The sequence below is a fragment of the Nicotiana tomentosiformis genome, chromosome 8 (genome assembly GCF_000390325.3).
Source record: "Nicotiana tomentosiformis chromosome 8, ASM39032v3, whole genome shotgun sequence".
Taxonomy (NCBI): Eukaryota; Viridiplantae; Streptophyta; class Magnoliopsida; order Solanales; family Solanaceae; genus Nicotiana; species Nicotiana tomentosiformis.
The window spans coordinates 26250061-26274124 of NC_090819.1; the positions used below are offsets into that span (position 1 = coordinate 26250061).

A 24064-nucleotide genomic window follows, 5' to 3' on the forward strand; every position below is an offset into this window, starting at 1 on the left:
ATCTTGGTTTCCCTGACATTATCTTGATCTCCTAAATTGATTGCTTTAGTTTCATTCAAATTAGGATTGGGTTTTCCTTCAAAGTGTTTTAGTTCTCTACTGATTTCCTCAAATGTTGCTTCTTCATCATATTCTGTTTCATCATCACACTCTACTTCTTGGATTATTATTTCAGAATTAGATTGGCTTTTAAGATTTGACTGAAAATTCCTCATGCATGTCATGTCATTGAAACCAGCATAAAAATAACAAAACTCCTTCCGGGTGGGGAGAGAAGTAGCTTTCCAATTGCTAAGCTTCACATTTGGCCCGACGAACTGTACATCTGTGTTACTGGAACCTTCCCCAATTTCTACCATATTAACCTCATCAAACAAACTATGGAACCACTTGATCAGCTCTTCATCAAAATCGACCCCAGGTTTCGGGACTGATGATATTGGACTCTTTGCGGCCCCTGGCTTGGCAAAAGACTTGGAGATGTGTGGAACAGGCTTAGGGAGTGACCATACCTTCTGTTTTGAATTTTTAGCCCTTTTCACATCCTTCCCTATGGGCGTGAATCCCAAACCAAATGTATTGAAACATTCACGTGGACACATTGGATGCACAATACCCTATAGAGATGAACCTAGACCTTTGCCCGGCACAAAACCATTCTTCAACATTTCATTTGCTACCATGACAGGCACAGAGGGTAGCTTCAGACCTGGAATGCATTCTCCCTTAGGAATCTTCTCAACAGACACCGTTTTGAAAGTTTGGTAGACCCAAGGCCCTTTATCATCTTCAGCTTCAATAAATGGAACAGTTGTGTCATTGTAAGCAGATAAGTTCTCATCACCGTGCACAACTATTTCCTGCCTGTCCCATTTGAACTTTACCATTTGGTGCAGAGAAGACGGGACTTCCTTGGCAGCTTGTATCCAGGGCCTGCCCAACAACAAGTTATAGGAGACAGCCACATCTAGCACTTGGAACTCCATAGTGAACTCAACTGGCCCTATTGACAATTCGAGCATTATATCACCGACATAATCTTTTCCTCCTCCATCAAAGCCTCGAACACATACACTATTCATGTGGATACTCTCAGTGCCGATCTTCAACTTTTGCAAAGTGGACATAGGGCAAATATTTGCACTAGAGTCGTTATCAACCAGTACCTTTGAGACAATAGAATCCTCGCACTTCACCGTGAGATAAAGAGCTCGGTTGTGTTCTGTACCTTCCATAGGAAGTTCATCATCTGAGAAAGTGATCCTCTTTGCTTCGAATATTTTGTTAGCAATCTTTTCCAAGTGATTCATCGTGATCTTATCAGGAACATGGGCCTCATTCAAAATCTTCATCATGGCTTTGCGGTGTTCATTTGAATGAATCAGCAAAGACAAAAGAGAGATCTATGTTGGTGTTTTCCTTAACTACTCCATAATGGAATAGTCTTGCACTTTCATCTTTTTCAGGAACTTTTCAGCCTCTTCTTCGATGACCGACTTCTTTACTGGGATTTGGCTATCCTTGAATGGCTTGGTTTTTCTCAATTCCTCTAGGGTAAAACATCTCCCAGAACGAGTCAGTCCTCCGGTTTCATTGACTTTATCCTCTACTTGTTTCCCTTTATATGTCACTATCACTTGTTTGTAATTCCATGGGACAACATTTGTGTCGACCATTGGCACTGGGTCATTGGCTTAATAACAACAGGGGTCATACGAGCCCATTCCACGACAATGAAAAGCTTGCTCGGGATCACTGGCACGACCACTTTTGGCTTTTCCTGGCTTGCTCCAACATCATCCGGAGGCCTTTTCACCACCAATACAAGTGGCTTCACGTTGAGTGTGCTTAGCTTCTCCGTCACCCCTTCGACTGTCAATGGCATTGCTTTTGTAGAATCTAGAGCCTTAACTAAATTACTTTCTCTAGCACGGATCATCATGATGGACTTGGAAGAATTCTTGGGCTCCCTATCCTTATGAACTATCTCAATCATATGTGTATCTGCATGGGCAGCAAAGGATTTTGGTTGATGTTTGGCACCTCCGGGCTCTGGACAACAATTTGATTTGTATCAATAAGCTCTTGAATTGCCCTCTTCAAATGCCAACACTTCTCTGTGTCGTTCCCTGGGTATCAGAGCAATATGCGCATCTGAGGGAATAATCAAGGTTCCTTGGAGGTAGATTTGGTATCTATGACTCAATCGTCCTCAAAACGTCCAACTGCCTCAACCTTTGAAAGAAACCGATATAGGACTCTCCAAGATGTGTGAAGGTTTCTTTTCGTTGTTGCCTCTCTTTTCCATAATCTGACCTTGGTCAAAAGCTTGGACCAGTAGGGTTTCGGTATGGTTGTGGGGGTGGATAAGGATTTTGTGGAGTTGGAGTACGCCATTACGGGTAAGGAGGGGGTTGAGCATATGACTGTGCATGGTGAACATGATATTGTGGTGGTCTGACTGAATATTGAGGGTCTTGTAGTGGGAAATAATGTTGGGATGGATTATATAAAGCTTGGGTGTAGGCTTTAGGTTGGGGTCGAGGCTAGTTGAACTGGTGAGGCGAAACCCTTGGGCCATGCCATGATCCAGAGACAACCATAGCGACATCATCTTTCTTCTTTTTGTCTAACAAGCTTCCGGTTCCACCTTGAATCGCCTGTGTGGTTGCTTTTATGGTGGAGTAGCTCATGATCTTGCTTGACTTGAGTCCCGTGGAGTAGCTCATGATCTTGCTCCCATGTGTACCACCTGCTAGCATCTTGGCGGTTGTACCATTCCAGAGCTGCCCCACTCAGACTCTGACTGAAATATGCCATCAATAATTTGTCTTTCCTACAGGCGCCTCTCATCTTACTGCAGAAGCCTTTCAAGTGGGCCACGGAATCTCCATGTCAATCGTACAGGTCAAACTTGGGCATCTTGAACCCCACGGGCAGCTGGACATCAGGGAATAAGTACAAGTCCTTGTAAGCCACACTTACTTGGCTTCCTATCCCTTAAAGGTTCCTCAAAGATTGTTCCAAACTCTTCACTTTCCTGAATATCTCATCTTGCTCCACGTTTCTAGATGGTTTCTCGGTTTCAACAGGAAGCTTAAAGTGAGGGGTGTAAGAGTAAGGATCCGGGACTTTAAAGGTTGGTTCTGAGAATATCGGTGGAGGGTAGCTTGTGGAGGGACTACAAAAACAAGAGCAGATGTCGGAGCAGGGTATGAGGTTGTTTTGGCTGGTGGAGCATGGAAAATTTGGGACGAGGTGCCAGGGTAGTTGTGGTAAGGGGTAAAGCTGGGTGCATGTTGAGGGGAAAGATCAACGGTATTGGGCATCTGGGCTTGGGACAGTGGTGGGATGGAGGTAGGGTTTTCTGTATAGTGGGTGGGGAACGAAGGTGGAGGATGTCCCTTGATCCAATCCTGATCTATTTCCACCATTTGATGTTTCAACCTTTGGACCTCCTTTTTTAGTTCAGATTCTGACTCCACAATCTCTCTTGATGGGTCAACAACTCCTGTGTATGTTTCTTTGCTAGTCATGACTGCCTTGCGTTTTGACGTGGTGTTGTATGGGTGACTTGTCAGGATGCCAACAAACTAACCACCTGAACAGAACCTGTACTGTTTACATCCAACAACCAAGTTAGTTTGAGACGCTTAACAGATAAGAAAACACAAGTTGGGATGCAATGCACCTAAACAGTTCTACCATGTGTTTGAACGGTTGCATGTTTCATCCCAGCCTTTCACTCCATACCTCTTTTCTTTCATTTCTGCCTTCCTTTAATCGCATCTTGATTTTCTCATTTTTCTTTTGTCACTCTTTTATTTTTTGCACTCTCTTTCTCTTTTTGTCACTCTTTTCTTTCTTTTTCACTCCATTTTTTTCTTCGTTTTTTTTCATTTTTATTTTCACTCAATTAGTTTTGTGGCTATGATCAACTCCTATGGGGATTGCCTATGTATCATGGCGCCGCATGAATCAGATCATTACGTAGTTCAGGGAAATAAATGCAAAATAAAAGTAAAGAATTTTTTTTTGGTTTTTTTTCAATATTTCATTAATAATAATAAAAAATTCTTTTGGGGTTTTTCTATTACAAAGCCTTGGAAATACTAATGATCAAAAGAAACATACAGACTCAAAACGGGACAAAATATACAGACTCAAACAGGACAACAAACAGATTTGACACAGACGAACAAACTTAAAAAAAAGTAAAATACAGGCTCAAAAACCAAAAATCAAGAATACATAAGAGTCTCCAATTCTATTCTAGAGGCCTGCGAAACATCAGTTGGTTTCGGCGCTGGCCTGCGTGCGATCTCTTCCTGAAGGTGTTCCGGATCAACCATCACCTGCGAACAAATGTCATAATGGAAGCAAAGAACATGAATCAGGTCATATCTTCACATTCATGGCACTTCATTGCAACATAATCAGCTATTTCTTTGATCCTTATTCTAATGACACCCTTTTATTGAAGCAGGCGTCCAATTTGCTGTGTTCGGGCCTCCAACACCTGTGTGGCCATGTTGTTTTGGTCCTACAACTGTTGCATGTCTTCTTCTAATCGGCAAATCAATACGTAGCAATGCACTCTTTCTGCTTTGAAGTCCTTTATCTGCTGAACCATTTTATTTTCAAGGATGGTCAGCTTCTTCCTTAAAGTTGTGACTTCTTTATCGTATCTCTGCTTCAGTTGGTGAGCAAACCTTGTCAGTTCTTCCGCACCTTTTGCCAATTGTGCTTGAGCCTTCAACAAGTCTTTCTCGATATTTGTGAAGTCGGCCGCATAATCATGCACCTTTAACCTTAAGCTGGTTATGAGTTTTTCATCCTTCTCACTCCTCACAGGCATTTCAGCAGTTATCCTCATGTCCCGGAGTTGGGCTCGGAGTGCCTCGTTCTCTAGGGTCAACCTTCTCTTTTCACCTTCGGCCTCCTGTGCCTGTAAATAATTGTCAAATGTGAGGCTTCTCAACTTTTCCTCTAAGGCATGGATGGTGGCCTGATATTTCTTCTCCTTTTCTCCCCAGGCCAACCGTTCTCGGACTTTGTCATCAAAAGCCTAAATATGAGGTCTTTTGGCAGGCCTTTCGGGCTCGGGTTCGGGCTCTGACTCATTATTAACGCAATATCTTCTCTCAAACCATGTGGTGTAACCTGGATCTACCTCACCTCTCACAAGATCTGGTACCTGGGTATCCTCTTTCAAGTATCGGCAACCATTCTAAGTTTGCTTGATTAAAGCCTTGGGGAGTAAGGCTTTAGGGTGTAGCTCAATGACTTGGACACTCAAATCTTCATCTTCGGGCATCACTTGGTATCTTCCCAACTGTCTTAGGAATCTCTGCGGTGCATACAGCTGGACACTTCTCAAGCCCATCAACAACAAATAGCTCTTTGTGGTTGTCATGTGTATGACTTCCCTTACCGGGAGCCATCCCAAAGTCCATTCAATCTGATTCACCTTTAGGGTTCTTATGTGGGAGATCCATGCTTCAAACCCTTCTGGAGAGTTGTAATCTTTTACCCTCTCCTCATAACTCTCGATGAAGTTGTTCTTGCCCGGACCGTAACTCATGAATTTTGGGTGATGGCAGATATGTTCAATTAACCACATTTGTAAAAGAATATTGCACCCTTCAAAAAATGTCTCCCCGAACTTACACATCGTCAATGCTCGATATATGTCCGATAATATAAGCGGAGCAAGCGTGTGATCTTCTTTGGTAGTGAGGACTTGCGCAATTCTGGCCATGCGGATATCAATTATCCATTTTTAATTTGGGAAGACCATAATGCCCAGAAATGCCACTATAAAAGCAAAGCGACGATGAATTTTTCAGGTGTCCTTGTTCTGCTTGTTATTCAAACCCTTTTCATGTGCTTCAAACCCATTTGAGTGCCCATATCTGGAATATAGGAAGTAGAAGGAGCAGCATCCATTGTTTACATTGTTTTTCCTTATTTGTTAACTGTTATTCAGGATATCAAAGGATCGGTGCACAGAGGGATGCCTTGGGAATATAAGTTGCTGATTTCTGAAGTCCCGGCCAAAACCAATATATACGGCTATTTCTTCCAAGGTGGAAGTGAGCTCAAAATCCGAGAAGCGGAAGATATTGTGGACGGGATTCCAAAAAGTTACCAAGGCTTTGATCAGATCATCCCGGGGTTTTACCTTCATAATATCCGTAAGAGCACCCAAATGTTTTATTACCAAGTCCTGACCATCTTTATCCAAATTGTACCACCACATTTGAAACTACAGTGGAGCCTGATCCATAACCGTTAATGGCGAGTTCTGGGCGATGTTCATTTTGTACATGTGAATGGTTAGGGTTAGGGCTGACTCTAGTTCAAAAGATAGACCAGTGGACTCTTTTGACCAAAACAACAAACACATTTTTATTTTTGAGTTTTTGTTTTTCAAAAATCGGGGCCGAAACTAACGAGGTTTGCCTACGTATCTCACATCTGATGAGAATCAGACCCACGTAGTTCAGTCAATTTTGACACAACTGGGAGAACATGATATTGACTCATTTGGAAATTTATTTTTCATTTTTCATTTTTTTTTTCAAAAAATTCGGCAGAGTTTCAATACACTTCTAAATACCGGAGTTTTCAGAAACGGGTGAATTTTCTATCCTACCTCACTCTTGATTTTTCTCTTGATTTTCTTTCCTTAGTCGATCAACATGCAAGCCAAAATAAATAAATTCACAAATAGCACGTAAGATGCATCAGGATGGTCTTTTATTTCGGGTACACCTGTCCTAGATGGACCCAACCTGTGTGTTGAGTCCCCAAAATCAAATGCATGTGATGCAAAAAAATATTCCTACTAGGGCTCCGACATGAGGCTATGTTATTCTAGGTTTAAACTTGGGTGTGTGTTCTAGATATGGCTTATCCAAGCGGACAGCTGGAGCCGAGGTGGGGGCAATGTACCAGGAGCACGAAAGTCTACCCGGCCTAGTTGCTGATCCAGCCTCATTCTACTTGATATGACTTCTAACAAAAAAGTGGGCCACGCATACGTGTGCACCATATTTTTAGAAGACTCAAAAGGGAGGCGTAAGAAGACAGTTTAATACAGTTCAAATAATATCAAAGCGGTAAATGAGCGGCAATTAACACATTAGGCTCACAACCACAGTAATATCAACAAACAATAAAGCCAAGTACATATTACATTACAAGCTTGAATTCTGAACCCTGAACCAGAGATTCTGGGTTCTATCCCCAGCAGAGTCGCCATAGCTGTCACACCTCCTTTTTTCCGAGGGATAGAGGAGTTTTTCTAATTTAAGTGACATTAATCGAAATGGAATTATTTATTAGGTTCAGAGTCGCCACTTGGAATAATTTTATGTTGTTCCAAGTCACCAGCTTATTTTAAATCCCAAATCGAGGAAATGTGACTATGTATTAAGTAAGCGAAAATCAGAAGACCGGGTAAGAAATTCTTTTAACCCGGGAGAAGGTGTGAGGCACTCTAGAGTTCCGTGGTTTTAGCATGGTCTCCTTAATTATACCTGACTTAATTAATTATTTAATTATGCATTTTAGAACCTATGTGCATTTTACCTTTTACCGCTTTTAAATTACTTGATTATGGCATTATGGAATTATCTTGAAAACGAACCACGTGTGTGTGAATCCGTTTGTTTCGTGTGCCAAAAATCATGTCACGCGTATGTGTACACAATTAATAATACTTTATTATTTATTTAGATTGTTCGGCCAAAATCGCGCGAACGTGTACTTTGATTTATTTGGGAAAATCATAATCTTGTCATGCGAACGTGTACACAATTACAATAATAAATTAAATGTGCGCTTAAAAGCATTTCTACGGATGTTTATTAAGTCATTCAACGTCTAACTTTGAGGTCTTTGGAAGGCTTGACATTATGGCATGTTTATTCCGACTGAAGCCAGATTGAGGAGTGAACCAAGCGTTTGAAATTTCAACAAAAGAATCACCTGTAAACTTTTTAAAAATAAACAAATCTAACGAATCAAACATCATGAACGAATTACTTTGAATGAAAAGGAAAAACAACGATCCTACATTGTGGCACAGGTTCACGTTAAAGCTGGCATGGAATTAGTTAAACTGACTAACTACTTATCTCTTAATTATTTTATTTAATCATGAATTAATGGCCGAATAATAGATTATGTGTCACCATTTAAACTGGCAAACTCATACAGACCCTTGATAGGCCTAGTGTGGAAAACACGGGCTCAAGATAGAGCCTAAGCATGCCTTAGCCTTCCTGAAATGGTCCGACTCCCACCTTATGAAGTTGTAGGCTTCTAATAGGCTCGAAATTGGGCCCAACACAGATACAAGATTTGCATATGAGAACTTATGAAATTTGTTTTTTTTAAAAAAAAAAAACCAATAGTACAACTTTTAACCTCAAATCATGAATTCATGCATGTAAAAAAGAAAACTGATTCATTACATCAAAGCAATTGTATTCGAAGTCTTACATTAATAACTATTTTTTGAAGACTAACTTTTGCAAATATGACTAAATGCTACTAAATGAATAATTTACAGCATGTAACTTAATTGTAAGTAGCTAACTCCACTTGTGTTTTTGTTCTTCGCACATTTAACACCCAACAGCCATTCATAACTTGAATCCTTGGAAATTTCAACCCCAAACGATCTTAGATCAACACACGTTTGTCAAGTATTTCATATGATGACACCAAAAGCATATTTGAGCAGCTTTGACATATATAGCAGTAAAGAGTCACTTTCAATTTGAAGATTCAATCAATGAAATTAAATAAGACCAATTCCTGTTTAAACTACATATTTAACATTGAATAGGAAACTAAGTCAGATAAGAATTTAATGCAGTCATGTACCTTAAACAAGCAATTAACACACATAGAAAACTTTAAACAAATCTATTGACACTCAAACTTTATTCATATGCATAAATAGGTACGGCAGTCAGTGGCACATACCTGTTTACAGCAGAATCAAAATAAACAGAAAATAAGTCTCTGGAACTGAAAAAAAAAAAAAAAAAAAAAGGCAGCAGCAAGAACAAATGCAGCACCAGAAACCAGCAAGAACCAAAGAACCAAGCAGCCGAACAAAATCCCAGTAAAATGGAGTAAACCCAGTGGGAAAATGGAAAAGAATAAGCAGCCTAGAATTTTTTTTGTTGTATTTTCTTGTTTTATGTTTCCGCTTTAAATCCAAAAGAGTAAAAATCAGAATGAAAATGGAGAAATCAAATCTCTGAATTTCTCAGGGTTTTTCCTGTGTGTGAGAATGAGAGGAGAAGTCCCTTATATAGAGTAAGAGTGTGCTTTGTACGAGGGAGAGAGAGAGAGTGAGAATATTCTGATAACTCCCTAAAAATCAGGGAATTGGCATCTTTTGTAACAGAAAAATGGACAGTTGTCCCTTTCTAGAGTTTTCCCTCATTTTTCCCCTTTTAATTTCTGAAAATTCACTCTTTTAAACCCCAATTTGACCTAGTTCTTTTATTTTATTGTATTTTAATCCTTTTCTAGAAGCTTCCCACATAACCAACTAAGATTCTCTAATTTTAGTGTATCTTTTAGTTCCCCCAATTCTTGCAAAATACTCTTCTTTTGATATTTTCTGTTACTTCCAAACATGTTGCCCTCTATCCAACATTACTGCTCTTTTTTCCTTATCAGAATTAAACTATAATTAACTAAGCTAAACTAGCAATAAGCTAACAGGCATAAACTAAACCTCAATTATCAACTAATTAATGCGTTAGTTAGGCAAATGAACAACTTAAACCAACAGAAGGATTATCAAATGATTTCAATTTCAACTAAAATAAATAATCACTTAGAGAGTCAAAACAATTTAATTATTAAATTGAACATGCTTGAATTAACCAACCTCAAACAGAAATCACCAATTTATGAACCAAAATGACCTAATTAAACTAAGCCAAACAGAACACAAAAACCCATGAAATGCTCTGTTTTCAACAAACACAAAAATAACCAAAGAAAAATTAAAGAAAAGAAAAAATGTTCCTATGGAGTGAACGACAATTCAATTAAAGCGATTCTTTAACAAAGCCTGGCCGGTCGGATTGTGATGATCAAAATAAATGACCTACAACTAAAATCAAACAACAGCTTAACCAAAATACATTGCTTGATAAAAGCTAAAGGTCGTAAATGAATCGAAAAAATAAAGACTAGTAGATTTTGGATTCTTCTTGGTTTTCTCAGATCCGGAAATTGAAGAATTTGGTGGGGCTTTTTGGGAAAACGGATAACGGATTTGGAAAGAGGGAAGGACAGATATTGCATGGTGTTAAATTGGGGTGGTTTGGAGACGGCGCCGCCACCGTGGACAATTTTCGGCGGCGGAGACGGCTGGGGTGAGAGAGAGGTGAGTGAGGTGAGTTTTGGGAGGGGTCTCTAGGGTTTGGGGGGTGTTTTGAGACAGCTATATGGGGTGGGGGTGATCAGTTGCGGACCGTTAGATCTAAGGGGATCAAGGGTGTGGATTAAACGAGGGTAAAACGGGATCGTTTAGTTTAAGTGGGGAAGCTGGACCGGGTAGGGGAGTTGGGCTGGTGCGGATTGGGCAATTTTAGGGCAATTGGGCCACCGAAAATGGTTGTGGCCCAATTCGGAATCAAACCAATTTTTTTTTTCTTTTTCTTTCTCTTTCTTGATTTTAAATCCTAATAAAGTTAATTAAAACCTAAATTAAATCCTAAATCAAATCTAATTTGTAGAATTGAACTTAATTATATATTTTTACCATTTAAATAATTAATTAACTTAAAGCTAATGAAAGGATATTACTAATTTATAACTAAAAGCTAAAATGTTAAAATGACCGATATTTTTTGTGATTTTTGTTTAATAATACAATTAACTCATGTAATTAAATTCTAAATGCAATTAAACCTGAGATGCTATGCAATGAATATCTTAGATATTTTTGGTATTTTTCATAATTTTAAATATTAAATATGCAACTAAATGCAAATAAAAATTAACAAGAAATTCCTAAAGATTCCTATAAAAATTAAAATAAGTAGAAAAGCCTATTTTTGTGAATTTTGTTGGAGTATTTTTAGTCGGGCAAAAATCACGTACTCAGCCTGTTGGCTGCTTCAAAATTTAGTATGCCTCATCTTTTCAATTAGTCTATTCATATTACTTTATTTATCTAACTAATTCTCCAGCAAAGTCATTTCCATCTCTTTATCTTCGAGTATGTGAAATAGCTCCTCTAATCCTACCAAAGCCCCAGAATCTATTGGCAGGAATGACAAGTCAGCCTCCATGCCAGCATGGAACGAGTTTTATCATCCATCTATTCGTCTTCTTTATTCTCTGTTATTGGACTGGGACAAAAGTAGCTGTTTCAACATGTCATCATCATCAGGCTAATCTGGCAAAGTAAAAGGGACACTATTTTCAAAAGAAAGCTGTTTTTTAGCCATTAACCCTAAAAAGAAATCTATATTGGAAAACAGAAGATCGAGCTCCATAGGTTTCTGAGTATCCACGGCAGTTTCAAGTTCAACACATAAGGGCTCCACAACTTCATGAGTGGGAGGATGATACCTAACAATTGCTCGATCATATGGCATATCTTCACAATAATCTTCAATTTCACTCAGTATATTATTACCATTTTCAATCACACGCCAATTGTTTTCCTTGGGGTGGAAGAACTATGTATACGGTCGAAACTGATTTCGGCCTTCGTATGTCTGATCGAGATGGGATCATAATGGACTGAAGAAAGTTTTCATAAAATCGAGATAGATCCAAAGATGGAACAAACGAGCTTCAGGTTTCAGGTACAAGTTAAACACCGAGCTCGAAGTCATTATCGAGCTCGGGTCCGAATCGAACTATGATGAGATGTGATTGAATCGAGCTTAGGTTCTAGAGGCCAACCAATACCGAGTCCAAGTCATTTCCGGAACCCGAGTCAGCATCGACCTCGAACCCGCATCGAACTCCAAAGCTGGACGCCGACCAATATCGACCAATACCGAGTTCGATCAGGGTAGAGCTCACAGACAAGAGTCATTGCAGCCGCACTAAGGGAGAGCATCTCAGCGGGAATTAGGAAAAAGCTGATTTATCATGGGTTTCCCACTATGTATTTTTAATTATATCTAAAGTACAGTTCCCTCACTATAAAAGGGATGGCTATATTCCTGTAAAATGGGAGAAGAAAGAAAGTTTTGGCATACATTGTAACTGAGATATCATACATTCCTATATTGAAGAGTTATCTTTTTTAGCTTCATAGATTGATTCATCTTGCTTATTCCATAAATCATCTTCTTTCCAACTTTGCTTATTTTTTTATTCTTTGCTAGCAATATTCGATATTTCCATTTTACTCTTACGATTTATGTCAAGTTATACGACACATCCTTAGAACTACGTACAAATTCAACTATATTTATTTTTTGGGTAAACAGTTTGGCGCCCACAGTGGGGATAAGGATAATAGTGATTATTTGATACGAATCTGCAAAAACACACCGTTTTACGCTTATTTTCGGAAGTGCCTTTGATTTCGGATTAGCAAGGACGAGCACTCAAATTAAATGGCCTTACCTATCGACAACGAAGCTGGCCTTCAAGGTGAAAATAAAAACTTGACGCCCAGGGACGGAATGCCGCTTGTCGACGGCGTTGGAGCTCGAGTCGAAGTGCCATTAGACGTTAATTCGCATGTGGCCATTAAGGCAAACATACATTCTGAACCTGAAAATAGCATTCATGGTGGCACTCGATCTGCAGCTCGAAATACACATAATGTCGAAGAAAGCGGCGTCAACTTGCGTATGATTTTTGAAATATTGCAAGCTCAACAGACAGCAATAGCACAGTTTCAGAGTGAAACCCAGATGCCGAGCAGGCCGGAGCCCAGTCCACCCCGAGAAATCGACCACAGAACGGAACCAGCTATAGTAAGGTAAAATGAGCAAGAGTCGGGGACTAATCCCGAAATTATTAAAATGTTCAAAGAACTGACAAAATGAATAGAATCAGGAGAAAGGAGGATTGAAGCAAACGACAAAAGTGTGGAAACATATAACTCCAGGGTTGATCAGATCCCCGGGGCACCACCGATACTGAAGGGCTTAGATTCCAAAACATTTACACAAAAGCCTTTCCCCCCAAGCGCGGCTCCTAAACAGATCCCAAAGAAGTTTTGCATGCCCAAGATTCCTAAATATAATGGAACGACCGATCCTAACGAACATGTCACCTCTTACACATGTTCCATCAAAGGGAACGATCTAGAGGACGATGAGATCGAATCTGTATTATTGAAGAAATTCGGTGAAACCCTGTCAAAGGGAACAATATTATGGTATCATAATTTACCATCTAATTCTATTAATTCTTTTGCTATGCTTGCAGATTCCTTCGTAAAAGTGCACACCGGGGCCATAAAGGTCGAGACAAAGAAGTCAGACATGTTCAAGGTAAGACAAAAGGATAACGAGATGCTAAAGGAGTTCGTATCTCATTTTCAAATGGAACGAATGGATCTGCCACCAGTCACAGACGATTGGGCTGTTCAGGCTTTCACCCAAGGTTTGACCGAACGAAGTTCGATGGCCTCTCGGTGATTGAAGTATAACCTGATCGGGTATCCTGCTATTACTTCGGCCGATGTGCATAATCAATATCAATCCAAAATAAGAGTCGAAGATGACCAATTGGGTCCTGGGTCCGTTATTAAAAGGGCTGCCAACCGAGAACAGAGGTCAATCAAAGATCGATACCGGCCGTACAATGGAAATCCTACAAGCTCGGTGTGATAAACGACCAAAACGATACTACTGCTAAGGTACAACCCCCCCTGTTCAATTATATTTCGAAACTAACCCTTACATGTGTTCGACCAAAGACGAAGATTAATGAATTCGATCAGGAACTAAGATGGATTATTCAACACGAAGCCTTAGGTCTGAAAGCTCGCGTTGCACTCTTTTTTCCTTAGACCGGTTTTGTCCCAAATGGGTTTTTCGGCAAGGTTTTTTATTAAGGCAAACATTGATCGTGCTAACTCGAAACAATTCAACAGTATTCAAGGCCTCCTTATAATCAACCTCGAATACCGGGGGGCATACCATTGTCATTGAACATATCAACGATAATTATCAAGTACGGTGCAAAGGAAGTTACTTTGTTATTTCATGGCAACACGGTCTCGACAGAAAAAATTATAAGGGCCAAATGGTCAAACGAGCTATGCCCATGTAGTTGGCCTGAGCCCTGACACAAAAGATGAACACATGTATAATGACTTACAAAGAAATATTTCTTATTTACCGATATCTTATATCCAAGAAAACATTCCTCTATTTCGACACCTATTATGTGAACAAGCTTAAGGGACGACCATTACCCCATAAATCGGGGACTGCCAACCGAAAAATCAACGAGTTCAAGTAACACTCACTATAAAGCAAAAGGGCTACACCGACTCGAGTTCAAGCAACTATTTAGGGACTATCTACGAAGCCCAAGGGCTACCCTATTTCGAGTTCGAGCAAGAACTCACTCGACCATTAAGCCTACGAGCTACATTACTTCGAGTTCGAATCATTCACTCGACTACTAAGCCTATGGGCTACTCTTCTTTCGAGTTCGAGCAATCACTCACTCGACCATTAAGCCTACGGGCTACATTACTATGAGTTTGAATGACTCACTCGGCTAATAAGCCTACGGGCTACATCACTTAGAGTTCGAGCAAGCACTCACTCGACTACTAAGCCTACGGGCTACTCTTATTTCGAGTTTGAGCAATCACTCACTCGACCATTAAAGCCTATAGGCCACTTTACTTCGAGTTCGAATCACTCACTCGACTAATAAGCCTACGAGCTATATTACTTTGAGTTCGAATCACTCACTCAACTAATAAGCCTATGGGCTACATCACTTCGAGTTCGAAAGCACTCACTCGACTACTAAGCCTATGGGCTACTCTTATTTTGAGTTCGAGCAATCACTCACTCGACGACTAAGCCTACGGGCAACTCTTGTTTCGAGTTCGAGCAAATACTTACTCGACTAATAAGCCTACGGGCTACATCACTTCGAGTTTGAGTAAGCACTTACTCGACTACTAAGCCTACAGGCTATCCTTATTTCAAGTTCGAGCAAAGCGCTCACTCGACTACTTAGCCTACATGCTACCTTTTTTTGAGTTCAAGCAACCACTCACTCAACTATTAAGCCTACGAGCTACCTTTCTTTGAGTTCGAGCAAATCGCTCACTCGACTATCAAATCTACGGGCTATATTTCTTCGAGTTCGAACAAAGCACTCACCCGGTCATAAAAGTTGCAAGGTCCGAGTTCAATCAAATTGCCTAAAGCCTTATGAGAACCTTCGTAAGGCATAAATAAAACAAGATCTTCACAACGCAAAAAATAGAGGCAAGTCGGGAAAAGAAAAAATCTTTATATATACATACACGAATGTTTACAATGCCCAAATAGGGCCCTACACACAAAAAAACCAGAATGAAAACTAAGGGCTAAGTTTCTTGGTTGTCTACGGGGGCAGTCTCTTCTCCGTCGGGCTCCTCCCCGCTCTAGGACCCACTCTTGCTCCCACCATCGCCATCATCATCATCATCATCACCATCATCATTATCGGAAGACAAGGCTTCAACATCGACTTTGAGATCTTTAGCCCTTTTTATCTCTTCGGTGAGATAGAGACCTCGAGCATGGATCTCCTCGAGGGTCTCCCTCCGAGATCGGCATTTAGCAAGTTCAGCAACCCAATGTGCTCGAGTGTTGGTGATTTTGGATGCCTCTTACCTGTACCTGAGCAGCTTCAGCATCGGCCCGATAAACGGCCTCGAATGCATCCGCATCGGCCTTTGCCTTTGCGGCGTCAGATTTGGACTTGGCAAGTTTGAAGACCAACCGAGCCTCGAGCTCCTCTATTTTTCTTGCTTGAACCGAGCTTTTCTCCTTCATGCTTTGAAGTTGGTTTTCGACTGATGATAATTGGGCTCGAGCAGTTTCTTTTTCTGCGGCAAGACGGTCCATGCCATCTTTCCATCCTAAGGTCTCTGCCCTTATCATATCGACCTCCTCACAAAGCTTCCTAATAACCTCAAGCTTCTGCTGCAGTTGTGAGATCAAAATATTAGCCACCGTTCTAGAATCGAGCCCATGGGTTTTTAAGATTACCATTACCTGCTCGGTAAGGTCGGTCTGGTCTTGTTGAGCCTTGGCCAATTCAGCTCGGAGGTCCTTGATTTCTTATTCCCTTTGTCCGAAGAGGAGTTTAGATGTTCCTCTCCTCCGTGACCCATCGGAGGTCGGCCTCATACCGACGCAGCTCAGCTCGAGACCGAGAACACGCTTCTCGATGAACCACTTCAGCCTACGAAGAAATAAGAAAAGAAGTTAGAAAAGAATAGCAAACATGAAAGTGGTATCGAAGAAGGAAGTTAGAGCTTACCCGATTTAAAGCTTGTTGCACTTCACAGAAAAGGCCTGACACATCACTAGGGCCAGCAACATCCTCGACACCAGTAAACAAATCACAGAAAGGGTCCTCCCCTTCATGAGAACGGTTTATCTCGAGGGACCCCAAAGCTTGGGCTTCTCGAATCGCCCCTTCAAAAAAAGCAGGGAGAGTGGGCGAGTCTCCGATTATTATTGCCCCAAGCGACTTGCTTGGGGCGTTCTCCTTAGCTCGGAGAGCTTCAAGACCAGCTCCTTCTGATATACCCACCGTTTGTTGACTTCGGTGGGAAGCATCCTTGATTTCCAATGATTCGGGGATTCTACCCGAACCTCCCTCCTATATCTCCTCAGTCCGAGGCGGAGCTTTATAAATCACTATTGCTACAGCTGCCTTTGGGGCATCAATGATTTTCTTCATTCGGTCCACCAGCACTGACACATCATTTTCTTCTTCTTCCTCGTCCCCATCCCTTAGACGCATGACTGATTCCATGGTTAAAAGGATGGTATTCTTTCTCGGCTTACGAGCCATCTTCGTTTTCGGTTTTAGATCTTCGGAAGTAGAGGTCCGTTTTCTCTTATTGTCCTTCACTGGTTTTGGAACAGAGGCCGAAGCCTCTTCCTCGACGTACGGGGGCTTCAAAACCGCATCTTTTCCCATACCTACATACAATAAAATTGGTTTAAGTATATGGAAAGCATCTCGTTCGAACTACCAAAGATACAAGAAAGAGGCTTACCATGATTTTTGGCCTCCCATCGGCCCTTTGACAAATCACGCCATGAGCGCTCGACATACGTGGAGGTAGAAGCTAAATCCCGTACCCATTTCTTGAGGTCGGGAACTGCATCGGGTATCCAATGAATCGCTGCATCACAAAAAGGGGATATCGGTGAGAAAAAGAAATGAAGGGGCAAAATAGTAGGAGATAACAGCAGAATTACACTTACGCTTCATGTTCCACTCCTCGGGAAAAGGCATCTTTTCAGTCGGAATCAGGTCTGAAATCTTCACTCGAACGAACCTGCCCATCCAACCTCGATCCCTGTCCTCATCTATACTCGAGAACAGAACCTTGGTAGCCTGGAACTGAAGTTTTATTAACCCGCCTCGAAAGAAGCGAGGGAAGTACAATCGAATGAGATGGTCGAGGGTGAAAGGCATCCCCTCGATTTTGTTCACGAAAAAACAGATCAAAATAACAATCCGCCAAAAAGAAAGATGGATCTGGCCTAGGGTTATTTGGTATTGACTGCAGAAATCAATAATAACAGGATCGAGATGACCTAACGTGAAAGGGTAAGTATACACGCTTTAAAACCCTTTCACGTAAGTGGTGATATCTTCTTCAGGGAACGGCATTACTATTTCTTTGTTCTCCCAAATGCAATCTTTCTTTAGCTGCTCGAGGTGCCCCTTGGTTATCGAACACATATACCTCGATACTGGCTCACATCGACCGGGAACCGACGAGCCTTTGTTGACCTTAAAATCGGAGGTAAGAATAGACGCCCCAGGAACGCACTCCTCAGCCCGTGGCTCTACCGATATTTTGTCGGCAGCGGGCTGCGAAGAAGAAACTTTTTCTTTCTAAGGAATGGTTTTTGATGTTTTCGCCATTTTTGGTTTAAAGATCGAAAAAAGAAAGAGGTAACAAAGATTTGGTGTTTTTTAAGAGAGACTTTGCAGTAAAAGATCACAGATTTATAGATGAACACAGAAGAAGAACTAGAAAAATTTGGAGATGTAAAAGTGATAAATGGTAAAAGAAGGGGCTATTTATAGATTGAGCAATGACGGTTCAATATCAGTGGTGGCCGACCACCGTCTGACATGCATTAAATGCCTTGAAAAACTAAATCGGCGGGACAGTTATCATGTGCGTCATGATCGAGCCCGATGTAAACGTCAGCTTATATCCGTTCGAGCTGTTGGGAAATTATATCATTTCTCGCCACATCCTTTCCGAGAAACGAGGGGAATATCTGTATAAGGTCGAAACTGATTTCGTCCTTCGTACGTCTGATCGAGATGGGATCATAATGAACCGAAGAAAGTCTTCATAAAATCGAGATGGATCCGAAGATGGCACAAACGAGCTTCAGATTTCAGGTACAGGTTAAACACCGAGCTCGAAGTCATTATCGAGCTCGGTTCCGAATCGAACTATGATGAGATGTGATTGAATCGAGCTTAAGGGCTAGAGGCCAAACAATACCGAGCCCAAGTCATTTCCGGACCCCGAGTTAGCATCGACCTCGAATCCGCACCGAACTCCAAAGCTGGATGCCGGCTAATATCAACCGATACCGAGTTCGATCAGGATCGAGCTCACAGACAAGAGCAGTTGCAGCCGCACTAAGGGAGAGAATCTCAGCGGGAATTAGGAAAACTGATTTATCATGGGTTCTCCACTATGTATTTTTAATTATATCTAAAGTAGGGTTCCCTCACTATAAAAGGGATGGCTATATTCCTGTAAAAAGGGAGAAGAAAGAAAGTTTTGGCATATATTGTAACTGAGATATCATACATTCGTATATTGAAGAGTTATCCTTTTTAGCTTCATAGATTGATTCATCTTGCTTAATCCATAAATCATCTTCTTTCCAAATTTGCTTATTTTTTTATTCTTTGCAATCAATATTCGATATTTTCATTTTACTCTTACGATTTGTGTCAAGTTATACCACATATCCTTAGAACTACGTACAAATTTCACTCTATTCGTTTTGCGGGTAAACAATCTGAACCAAAAAGCTTGGGCTTTGCATAGCCGTCACAATGAAGGAAAGCATATGTTGTTGATGTTTCTCCATGCCTTTTAGTTGTTCTCCAAGAAGTATCAATTTGCTCTCTGAATTCTGCTGGTGTTGCATGAGCTTGACTAACTCCTGTGTGAGCACATTCTTATCAGTCTTGTGATTCTCAACTTCTTCCCATAGTTCAAGACTCTTATTTTCTTCAGATTTACATGACTTGATCTCCTCCTGTTGGGATGATTTCTTTTGGACTATACCGGACTGTTTCCTTCTAACTATATTCTTTAATAAATACTTTTGGCCTTTGAGAAAGCTATCATTTGCAAACTCCCATCTATCTGTATCTGTTTTATGGAAACCCTGAATAATAAAAAAATTTAACAACTAATAAATTGTCAAATAAATTAAACCAAACCAATAAACAAAATGATTCCCTATCCTCATTAGCTAGCCATATCTTAACCTGCTAATTCAGAAAAATTAACATGTATATTAACAACATATTGCCAATACACTTAAAGCATACAAGCACAATTATGTACATACATGAAAATCCGCTATGCATATTCGGACTAACACAAGTGACACATGGACAAAAACTTTGGAAATAGCAGCCTTTTCAAGCGGTCAACAATAATGATAATTTTGACGAAAGAAGATAGGAGCCAGGCTTGACAAACTGCCAATTGCAGTATGCAGATTTTAATATGTAAACAAATGGAGTACGAGTTGACATACTAACTGATGTTTAGTTGGCATCGACTTAGAATTTTACCATTTTCATTTGTCCAACAATAGAGAGGCATCATGAAGCACCACATACCAGACATTGGCGGCCCAGCAATAGTTAACACAGATAACCCCATAAAAATACTCTGTCCAATAAATTATGTGCTTCCTGGTTGTAAAGGAGTTGAATATTTGATATGTCAATATTCAAGAACTCCAAAAATCTTCCTAGACAATGAAAACTAAAGTCCACATCCTCAACAGAAAACTTAAATGAAGTTCATTGCCAGTGCAGGTGAAGATCAAATTATAGATTGGTACTGCTCTTCCGTTATGTCAATACCAAAGAAAGGCATGCCTGTTGCTGACAGAGTATGCTATACATATGAGAAAATAAAATTATATTCTTGAGCTTTTAATTATTGTGCTATTTAAATACACGAAAAGTCCAATCCATGCTAAAAATCCATCCTTTTTACCAAGGGGGCAAGTGAAGCTAGTACTATCCCGTAGCCTTTCTCATGCGCATATCTCGGTTATAAATTCAAGCTCAAGGAAGAAAGAAAGAAGAAGGTAAGAAAGCATACAATTGTAAGAATGATAGATGGAGAAAGTGTGATCTGCTGGTGAATATTGTACGCATACAATTGCTTATGAGATAGAACGGTATGAAATCGCATGAATGATATGACTATAAACAAATAACACAAGTTTCAGATGTGCACAATCATAGAAAAATGTGTACATGCCATGAATGAGATCATGCATTTCACCAATATCTAAGTACAAGCCATTTGGATTCAGTCACCTTAAAACTACATATAAATTTATTTCTTTATAATGGACAGTCTCGTCCTTAGTTAAATAATCTGCTACCAATTCACACAAACCCAAACATTTACCACCTTTTCTCCTTCTTTGTTGGGATCTACAACTTCATCAAATTACCCAATCAGAAAAAAAAATTCTCTTCATAAAATAAAAATTTTCAAAAAGAATTGCTAGATCGTTGCATCATCTCTTTGGAGCAAATTAAATGGCAATTATGGACACTATCTATATGAACACAAGTCTTTAACCCCAACCTAACCCTAAGGAACCCCCCCCCCCCCCAAAAAAAAAAAACTCTCAAAAAAAAGAAAAAGAAACACAAATAGAAATTAAAGAGATAAGGAAAAAAGATAAACAAGTGACAAAGAAAGACATTTGAATGATTTTTACCTCAAAAAAACTGGTTTATAACTTCACAAACACACCCAAAGAAATGGTCTAAACACCAAAATTAATGATGTTAAATAGTCGTAGTCCAACAATCAAACATTCCAGATTCTTACATAAATCATTATCACAACAAATATAATCTTGCATCACAATTCTTGCTTTCCTAGTTAAGTAATTTAGGCTAAATGCTGAGTTACATCACTAACCTAACTCAGAACCAGCACAATTCAACAACTTGAAAAGCTAAAGTAGAAAAGATAATTGAATAGAGGGTTTACATAGATGTTGAGTTGGCGAATGAAGCTAGAGAAGGAAGCAATTGAGATGAGAATTTAGGAACATCCCATATGATGAAATTGTTATCAGATTGATCCCAAGAAATCAAGTTGTCCGTTGACTCACCGTCCACCATCTCATTACACTTCAACAAGAATGGCGCCACATTCTCAAATGATTTCACCATAATTCATTCACCAAATAACTGAATTCAACACAATTACCTTTTATATAAAAAGAACCCCAACTCCCGTATCACGCACAAAAACCGGCCTTGTAAAGGAGGTGCAGACATATAAGATTTATTGGGTCTAATCCATATAAAATTTGGATTAAATTCAATTGGGTTAAATAACTTATTTGGGCTTTACGGGTTAAATTAGTCCATTTTATTATTTTCGAGCCCAAGGTTCATGTCATCTTAAAGCCTAGACTCATGCCATATGTCAAGTGACATGGCATATCTAGTCAAAATTCAAGCCAAAAAAATGATGCCATGTATTAAATGATGTGGCAATCCAAGTCAAAAAGCAAGAACCAACCGCAGGTCGCCAAGTGGCTAAAATGATATGGGCCAATCAGAATCAAACAAGAGAGTTCACATGTAGCTGGACTGTCCATCCTCTACAACTATAAATAGAGGGGTCACATAACTCTCAAGATATTTTCAGAGTTGGAGAAGAACACTCCACAATTGGTAAAGGCATCCACAAATAGAGAGATCAATTATCAAGTGCATAGTTCTCCAACAAAGGAGTGATCAACGGAGTTCTTCCCGGAGATCAACCCGTAACAACAAAGTGATGCTCGACGTTCTTGGCGATTAAATACATCACAAGGAGGTCTGCATCCTCCTACATTCGAAAAAGACGTTTCTCAAGCCCTCGAATCATAGAGAATTTTAGAAAGGAGAATCAAGGGATACATAGAATTGTACTCACAAATATTTATCAATAAAATCTCTTTTTCTTCATATTATTTTTGTTGCAGTTTATTTTCCGTACTACGAAAATTTATTGCGAAGAAATTTTAGCATGCCCACTGGGACCCATTCTGCCCTTATCTCTCCTTCTTACAAGTTGAAAACTACGAACATCAGATCTACTGCTACAATGGCCTTCCGTAAGTGTGATGTTTCATGCAAAGATACTAATGCTGCCTCATCCGCTGAGTTCAGTCATGTTGGCCCAATCACTCGAAGCAAGTTCAAAGCTAGTGGGTTGGATGGATCCGAATACTTTGCCTCCTTGGAGATGGCAAAGAAGAGCAGATCTCACATGACGTCTGCAACTATAGTCTTTGGGAACAACACCTCATTCTCGCTATTTGACAAACTTTCTCAAACAACCTCCAACCTTGGTGAACTTGAGAATCTGGTGGATTCTTCGAAAGTCAATGCCTTAATGACCGACGCAACTAACTTGGACGAAAAAGTTTCCATGATGGAACATACTATAAAAGTCTTGAAGAAATCTGTTGAAGACAAAGACCTTCAAATCGCTCAACTCATGAACAAATTGGAGGCCTATGCACCTGGAGAGTCAAGCCACGTCCTTCCTCGTTCACCTGTCTTCACCTCACAAAAAACGATTGTCGGGGAATCGCCTGCCAAGTTCAACATTCAGAGGGAACAACTATTCACTTCGGTTGCGGCGTTATCTGTCCAACAATTGCAAGACATGATAACAAACACTATCAGAGCTCAATACGGCAGACCATCACAAAGTTCATTGTACTAATCTAAGCCTTATACTAAGAGGATTGATTATCTAACTATGACAACCAATTATCAACTACCAAAGCTGCATCAATTTGATGGAAAAGGAAACCCAAGGCAACATATTGCCCACTTTGTCGAGACTTGTAGCAATACTGGAACTCATGGCACCTTTAGGAAAAACAGTTTGTTCGTTCGCTGAAAGGGAACGCATTTGACTGGTATATTGACTTGGAGCCCGAGTCCATTGATAGTTGGGAGCAACTTGAGAAGGAATTCCTCAATCATTTTTACAGTACCCGAGGAACTGTAAGCATGATAGAGTTGATAGGCAACAAGCAAAAGAAGGACGAGAATTAAGTTTGAACTTCAAGGATCGCCTTTCAGAAATATTTGCTGTGGAGATGTGCATTCATGGAATGCACTGTGGCCTTTTGTACATCCTACAAGGGATCAAACCGCGAACTTTTGAAGAACTTGTAACGCGAGCTCACGGCATGGAGTTAAGCATCGCAAGCCATGGAAAGGCATCTCCATTTGCTGATCAGAAGGAGTTCAAGAAAAATGTTGCATCAAAGAACCAAACCAAAGAATCTATGGCGGTGAAAGCAACTTCTGTGAAAGTCATGACTAAGCAAAAGTTCAAGGAGGATAAGACCCCGAGTCAATATCCCAAAGAGGATAAATGTCATCCAACCTTGAAGGAATTTGAGGCGAAGGTTTATCCTTTTCCAGATTCAGACGTACCCATAATCCTCGATGAATTGCTGACCAATAAAGTCAACGATCTCCCTGAATCAAAAAGGCCTGAGGAAATTGGTAAATTTGG

At 40.2% G+C, this 24064-nt stretch overlaps 1 long non-coding RNA gene across 1 annotated transcript; it reads right to left on the reverse strand.

Annotated features, from left to right (window-relative positions):
- Positions 1–19379: 19379 nt before the first annotated feature.
- LOC108948003 (uncharacterized) lies at positions 19380–21717 on the reverse strand. The gene is made up of 2 exons (XR_011410252.1): positions 21521–21717; positions 19380–19652 (listed from the first exon to the last, which is right to left on the reverse strand). It is a non-coding gene; the product is annotated as an uncharacterized lncRNA (long non-coding RNA).
- Between the last annotated feature and the right edge of the window lie 2347 nt (positions 21718–24064).